This window comes from Penaeus chinensis, chromosome 37 (genome assembly GCF_019202785.1).
Source record: "Penaeus chinensis breed Huanghai No. 1 chromosome 37, ASM1920278v2, whole genome shotgun sequence".
NCBI lineage: Eukaryota > Metazoa > Arthropoda > Malacostraca > Decapoda > Penaeidae > Penaeus > Penaeus chinensis.
This window is the reverse complement of record NC_061855.1, coordinates 9,748,355-9,755,854: the sequence shown is the minus strand read 5'-3', so window position 1 is coordinate 9,755,854 and position 7,500 is coordinate 9,748,355.

Genomic DNA, 7,500 nt, shown 5'->3' with positions numbered 1-7,500 from the left:
ACGGGATTTTCGATGTTAATATTTGATGATCTGAAATGGGCCGGGCGGCAAGGGTGGCCAGCGGGCAGGTGTTCGCGGGCGGTGTCTGGTGTCAGGACAGGGATTTTGCTCGCTCTCTCTCTCTCTCTCTCTCATCTCTCCTCTCACTCTCACATCTACTCATCGTCCTCTTCCTTCTCTTCGAGTCTCTCAGTCTCTCTCTCTCTCTCCTCCGCCCCACTCTCTCTCTCTCACTTTCACTTTCAATCCACTCTCTCCTCCGGACCTCCTCTCTCGTCATTCCTCATCATCTCATCTCCGCGCCCCTCTCGTATCTCTTCTCCCACCTCTCTCTCTCTCACTCTTATCCTCTCTTCTCGTCTCCCATCTCTCTCTCTCACTCTCATAACTCTCTCTCGGCATCGTCTCTCACTCTCACTCCACCGCAATTCTCTCTCTTCGTCGATTCATCCCTCCAATCTCTGCTGTTCGAATCCAAGGCTCACTCCACAGCCAGCACCTCAACCCCCATCCTCTCCCTCAAAAACCCCGCGACACACATCCAACTCACTCCTAAGGTGGAGCTTACCGCCTCTCCCTCCCTCCAACTCCTCCCCTTCTCCTCTACACGGAGAAGACCAAACTCTTCAAGATACTCTCAAACGGGGGGGGGAGCAGGGGGGGGGGGGGGGGGGGGGGGCCTATCAGCACCTCTAACTCTCCTACCTCATCTCGGGTGGGGGGGGGGGGGGGGGGGGGGGGGGGGGGGGGGGGGGGGGGGGTCTCTCTCTCAGAATACCTCCAGTCTCTCTCTTTCTCATCCCCTCTCCTCTCTCCTCATCACCCTCTCATCTCCTCTTCTCCTCTCTCTCTCTCCACTCTCTCTCTCTCCTCTCTCACTAACTATCGACCTCCACCTCCCCACTTCATCTCTACTCTCCCTCGACCTCTCGTCACTCTCTACACTCTCATCCAAGATCACTACACTCCTCTCCTCCATCGGCTCTACCTCTCCTCATTCGTCAATCCTCCCTCCAGGTCGCACTAACCTCCTCTCTGCCAATCTCGCCACACTCCATCCTAAATCTCAGCTACTCTCTTTCATCCCTGCATCAAAAACTTCCTCCCCCTTCCCCCCCCCCCCCCCCCTCTACTCTACACATGTCTCTCACACCAATTCGTGTCCTTCTCCTCTTCCTCTCTCCCATCCTCTCATGCCTGCATCTCCTCTCTCTCTTCAATCTCCCTATCTCCTCACTCTCAAATCAACACAACCCTTCCTCCCTCTCAGATCCTCTAGGTCTTCCTCTCCTCCCACATCCATTCTCATGTCTCCACTCTCATCTCTATCCTCTCATTGATCTCTACCTCCGTCCTCCTCATCCGTGCTCTCTCTATCTCCTCCTCGTCTCATCCCTCTCTCACCTCTTCTCGTCCTCCTCTAGACTCTTCAACACACTCTCTCCCCTCTTCATCAGACCTCGCTCAACACTCTACTCCCCCCTCATCACCTCAGTATCCCTACACTCACGTCACTCCTACCTCTTCACAATCGAATAGACACTCCGATCTCTACTCATCCTCCTCACACATCTCACTCACTCTCTCTTCAAAACTCGCTTCTCTAACTTGTCTCTCACTAGAGTCGTTCCCTCCTCTCTCTCTCTCTCAGCCGTCAGCTCTCTCACCATCTACATCAAATCGTCTTCTTCCAACTACCCTCTCCACTATTTCTTATCAATCCCTCCCGGTCCGACTCTCCTCTCTCCAGCCTCTCCCCTCCCACACTCATCGTTCCCTCCGTCTTACAATCAGCGCTCTCCAAACGATCAACCTACATCATCCTCACCTCTCTCAGTCTCTCTCCTCCATCGCTCCTCACGTTTCCTCCATCCTTTCTCCCTCGCTCACGACCTTCGCACAACCCATCTACCCTCCGGCTCTCTCCCCTCCTCCTCTCACTCATCTCAAGTCCCTCCCTCTCGTCTCATCTCGCCACTCATCCTCCTCAACACCCCACTCATCGGATCCCGCTCCCTCAACTCCTCCACTCTTCTCCTCGCTATCCCATTTCTCCACCGCTCTCTCACAAACCACTCTCGCTCCCCCTCCACCCCATCCTCAATCCCCCAAAGTCTCCCCGCTCCTCAACCAACATCTATATCTCCCCCTCATCCTCCCCACTACTTCACTCCCTCCTCTACCGCCACCTCCCAACGATCTCTTCATCTCCATCGACAGACAACTCCAATCCCTCACTCCATCCCGACAAACCCTCACCTCCTCAGGCTACTCCCTCTCGAACCGCCATCATTCTCGGTCCCACCTCCTCCGTTTCTCTCATCACTGTCTCTATACCCTCTCTCTTCCCATCTCCTCTATACACCGTCCTCTCTCCTCCATCATCCTCACTTCCTTCAGCTATCGCTCTATTCCCATCTCTTCTCTTCACATATCTCTCCGCTCTCTACCCTCCCAAACTTACGCCATCAACTCTCTTCCTCCCCTCCTCCGAACATCACAGCTCTCCCTCAGCCCACCTCTCCTCGCCCAACTCTCTCTCACCACCTCCCCTCATACCGTCCTGCTTACCTCACCTCCTCATCATCATCACCCTCACTTCAGTAACTCCGTCTCTCTCTCTCTGGGCGACATCTCTTCTCTCATCCTCTCATCTCTCTCTCTCCTCCCATCATTCCAGTCTACTCTACCTCCTCTCCCACGCCCCCCCCCTCTCATCGTCTCTCTCCTCGATCAGCCCTATCCTCACTCACATCTCTCTCTTCAGCTCATCCTCCCCATTCACACTCTCCCCTCACGTCTCTCCTACTCTCTCTTCCTCTCTAACCTCTCTCAACTCACATCAGCTCCCTCAACTCTTCAGTCATATCATCTAACTCTTCGTCTTTCTCTCTCTCCTCTCTCTTCTTACTCCCACAACTCCGTCACTCCATCTCTTCGTACTCCCACTCTCTCCATCGCTCTCCGCTTCCCTCACTCGACTCGTTCACTACATACCCCTCATTCTCCAACTCTCCAACACTGTCGCTCTCCTCCTCTCTCACCCACTCGTCCACGTATCCTACTCTCACATCTCGCAATTATCTCTCTCCTCTCTCATCCCCTCTTCTCTCATCTCTCGACTCAACATCTACACTCAAACCTCGTTCATCTCACTATCCGAACTCATCTATCATCGCTGCTCGATGACTCTCGTCATCAACCCCTTGCTCCTCCTCGGTCTCTCCCAATCTCTCTAGCCTCCCCTCCTTCAACTCTCTTCCGATAGTCGCAAATCTCGTCCCTTCAATAACTCCATTTCTCCTACCTCTCAAACTCCTCGCACATCTCGACCAACCACTCTCTCGTAAAACCTCTCTCCCCTTCTGCTCAACACGATCCACACTCGTTCCATCGCTATTCCTTAATCATCAACTTCCCATACTCTATCTATCGTCTCCGCTTCTTCCACTCCTCCTCTACTCCACTCAACTACACATCATCTGGATACTCCCTACTCTCACTCGATCCTACTACAGATCCTCTAACAACATCGACTTCTCTTCCCTCCGCTCTCCTCCCCGTACTCAACCTCATCATCGTCCTCATATCTCACTCTCGTCCCACTGCTATACTCACTTCTTCATCCTGTCTCCTCACTTCGTATCTCAGGACTCCATCTCCTCGCCTCAGTCTCGCTCATTCTCTCTCGCTCTCAATCCGTTATCAGTCTACGCTCCCAGAACTGTACCTACTCTACCTCGCGCCGTCCGTCAGATATCTCCAGCACTTCACGTCACTACTCATGACGGATACTCTCCGACCTCCGTGTCCGATCCTCCACTTCTCGTCTCTAACTCGTCAACCAATCCTCTCTCCTACGATCCTCAGCTCTCTCCTTCTTCCCTCACATTCAGTCGACTCTCTCACTCAATCTGCCTCTCTCCTCACACTTCCTTCACCTCCGGTCTCTCCCTCATCTCACGACTCCGCTCCTCGCTCATCATCTCCTTCCTACTCTCTGCCTCTGCCCCTTCCCATCTACCTCCAATCTCTCACCCTCGTCCTCTCACTCAGCTCACTCTTCCCTCCATATGCTCGCTCTCCTCTGTAGGCTCTCTGTCCGCCCTCCCTGCCCAATCCAGTCCTCTTCCCTCTCCACAAGTCACACCTTCTCTCGTCCCGATCTTCTATCTAATCTCTCCCTCTTATCTCCCTCGATCATCGTCCTCCTTCCTCGGTCGTCTCCTCATGCCTCCTCTTACTCTCGATCCTGTTTCACTCAGTTCTCCCGTCCACTCTCTCATCTCAAATCCTCAATCTCTCTCATCTCTCTCGGCGGCTACTCCGATTCTCCTCTTCCACCTCCCCCCACACGATAACCTCTCAAACTCACTCTCCGTCCTTTACTCACGCCTCTCATCCCGTCCACAACCTCTTCACAATCGCGACTCTACCTCCGTTTGTCTCCTATCCTCGCAAACGGTCATACCTGACTCAGCTCCTAATCTCACTCACTCTCATCACACATCCGTCTCGTATCTCGCTGCCCCCTCACAGGTCTCTTACAGTATCTCTCCTCCACGTCCCTGTCGCTCTCTCTTACTCTCTCTCCTCTCAACTCCAACTCTCTCTGGTCCTCTCTCCAAACTCGGACCTTCTACTCTCGCTCCTCCCTCTCGTCTCCATCCCTCTCTCCTTTCTCTCACTCCTCCTTAATCCTCTCTCCAAAAACTCTCCCCCGTCTCCCTCTCGTGCAACTCTCTTCGGCCAATCTCTCTTCTCCTCTCAGAGTCCAGGCTCTTCTCTCACTCTCGAATCTCCCCACATCTCATATCTTCTCTTCACAAAGTGGAGGGGGGGGGCACTACTCTCTCTCTCTCTCTTCTCTCTTCTCCGTACTCTCTTCTTCTTCCCCTCAGACTCAAACCAAAGAGATGTCCTCTCCTCCTCACTCTCTCTACCCGTCTCTCTCTTTCACATCCGCTCACTCTTCACCCCACTCTCTCACGAACATCTCTCGAAACCCTCTCGTCGACTCACTTCCTCTCTCCCAACTTCTCTCTTCGAGCCCTGTCGACTCTCCTCTCGATCCTGCTCTCTCTCATTCTCAGGATATCACATCGAAGTCTCTCTCGCCTCCCTCTCTATCGATCGGGCGATCTCTCTCTCGTTTCCCATCGTCCCTATCTCACAAGTCCATCCTCTCTCTCTACCTCTTCCGATCATCCCTCTCCCCACTCTCTCTCATCTCTCACTCTTGCTCCTCTCTCTAAAATCACCCTCATCTCCCTCCAGGCATCTCCTCTCTCGAGTCTCCTACTCCGAAGTCAGTTACTTCGTCCCATCTCTCTCCCATTCGCTCCGTCTCTCTCCTCTCTCGCAATCCAATCACCCCCCCCTCCTCCCCCCCCCCCTCCCCCTCCCCTACACCTTCACCTCGCCATAATACCCACTCGGTCTGCGTCTTCGGATAGCTTTTTCTCGTCTCGTCTCTCAGCTCTCTCTACTCCCTTCTCTCACTCTTCTCAAAATCTCTCTCACTCACTCCGTATCCCTCTCTCTCCTCCCATCTACTCCCTCGTAAAACTCTCTCTCTTACCGCTCACTCCATCTCTCTCAAAACTCAAACTCTCCAAAACTCTCTAGCAAATCTCTCTCTCAGCTCAACTCCAAAAAAAAAAGCCCAATCTCACGCAACCTTCCTCTCTTTATACTCTCCCAATCGGAACTCTCCCTCAACTCTCTCAGTCTCTCTCGCCCCTCATCTCTCCTCTCCTCTAAACCTCTCTCGTCCTCACTCATCTTCGTCTCAACCTCTCTCTCTACTAGATCTCTCTCTACGACCTCGTCGGCTCCGTACTCCAAACTCCCTCTCCGGTCTTCTCTCTCTCCTCACTCATCACTCTCTCTCACCATCCTTCGTCGTCCTTACCTCTCGCGAACCCACCTCCGGCTAAACGTCAGCATCGCTCATCCTTCTCATCTCGTCACCTCTCATCTCCACTTTCACTTCACTCTCTCTTCTCTCACTCTCAATCTCACCTCACATCTCGCACTCTCCACGGCCCTTCGACCATCCAAATCAATTCAATCTCCTTCTCCTCTCATCTCTCTCTCTCTCTCTTTTCCTCTCTTTAACATTTTCCCCTTCCCCACATTCGACTCCCCTCCCTTCCCATCTGACATCTTCCACTCTGTTTTCCAGCTTCTCATTTGATTTCATTATTGCCAATCTCTTCTCTTCTCGTCGCTCTCTCTCTCCTCTCGTCTCATCCCCTCTCCAACTCTCTTCTCTCACCACTCTCTCTCACTCTCACACTCTCTCTTTCTTCTTCTCTCTCTCATATCCGCCTCTCCTCTCTCTCTCTCATCTGCCTCTCTCTCTCTCTCTCATCCTCAGCATCATCTACATCATCTCCGTCTCGATCCAATTCACTCAATCAACTCTGCTCTCCTTCTCTCTCAATTATGTCTCTCTCCTCTCTCTCTCTCTCGTCTCTCTTTCTCTCTCTTTCTCTCTCTTTCCTCTCTCACTCTCTCTTCTCCTCGTCTCTTTCCCCCCTTTACCCCCCTGCCCTCTTTTCCCCCGTCCCCCCTTTCCTCTCTCTTCTCTCCACTCTCTCTCATTCCTCCCATCTCTTCACATTGCTCTCTCCACTCTCATCTCTCTCTTTCTCTCATCATCCTCTTCTTCTCATCTCTCTCTATCATCTCTCATATCTCATCTCTCTCTCTCTCTCCTCTTCTTTCTCTCATCTCTTTCTCTCCTCATCTCTCTGCTCGTCTCTCCTCTCCCTCTCTCAGGCTCTCTCATCTTTCTCTCTCTCTCCCCCTCTCTCCAACTCTCTTCTTCTTTTTCTCTCATCATCTCTCATCCACTCTCTCTCTCTCTCTCTCTCGCGCTCTCTCTCTCGTTCTCTGCTCTTTTTCTCTGCCTCTCGTCAACCTCTCTCTCTCGTCTCGTCTCTCGTCTCGTCTCCTCTGCCGTCTCTCTCTCCTCTCTCATCCTCTTTCTTCTCTCTCATTCTCTCTCTCTTGTCTCTCTCGTCGAATCGCTCTCTCTCTCTCATCTCTCTCTCTCGTCTATCTCTCTCTCGTCTGGTCAATCCTGTCTCAATCTTTTCTCTCTTATCTCTCCCTCTCATCATCTCTCTCCTCTCGTCTTTCTCTCTCTCTCTCTCTCTCTTTCTCCTCTCTCTCTCCTCTATCTCATCTCACACTTCATCTCCCTCTCCTCTCTTCCTCTCTCCTCTTATCTTCTTCTCTCCCCTCTCCTCTCATCCATCTCTCGTCTCTCTCTCTCTCTCTTTCTCTCTCCGTCTCACATCTATCTCTCTCAATCTCTCTCTCTCTCTCATCTTCTTCTTTCTCTAGCTCTCTCTCGTCCTCCTTGTGATCCCTTTCTCTCTCCACCTCTCTCTCCCATCTCTCTCTCTCTCCTCTCTCAAACTTATCTTTTATCCTCTCTCTCTCTTCTCTTTCTCTCGTCTCGACGTCGTCTCTCTCTCGTCTTAATCA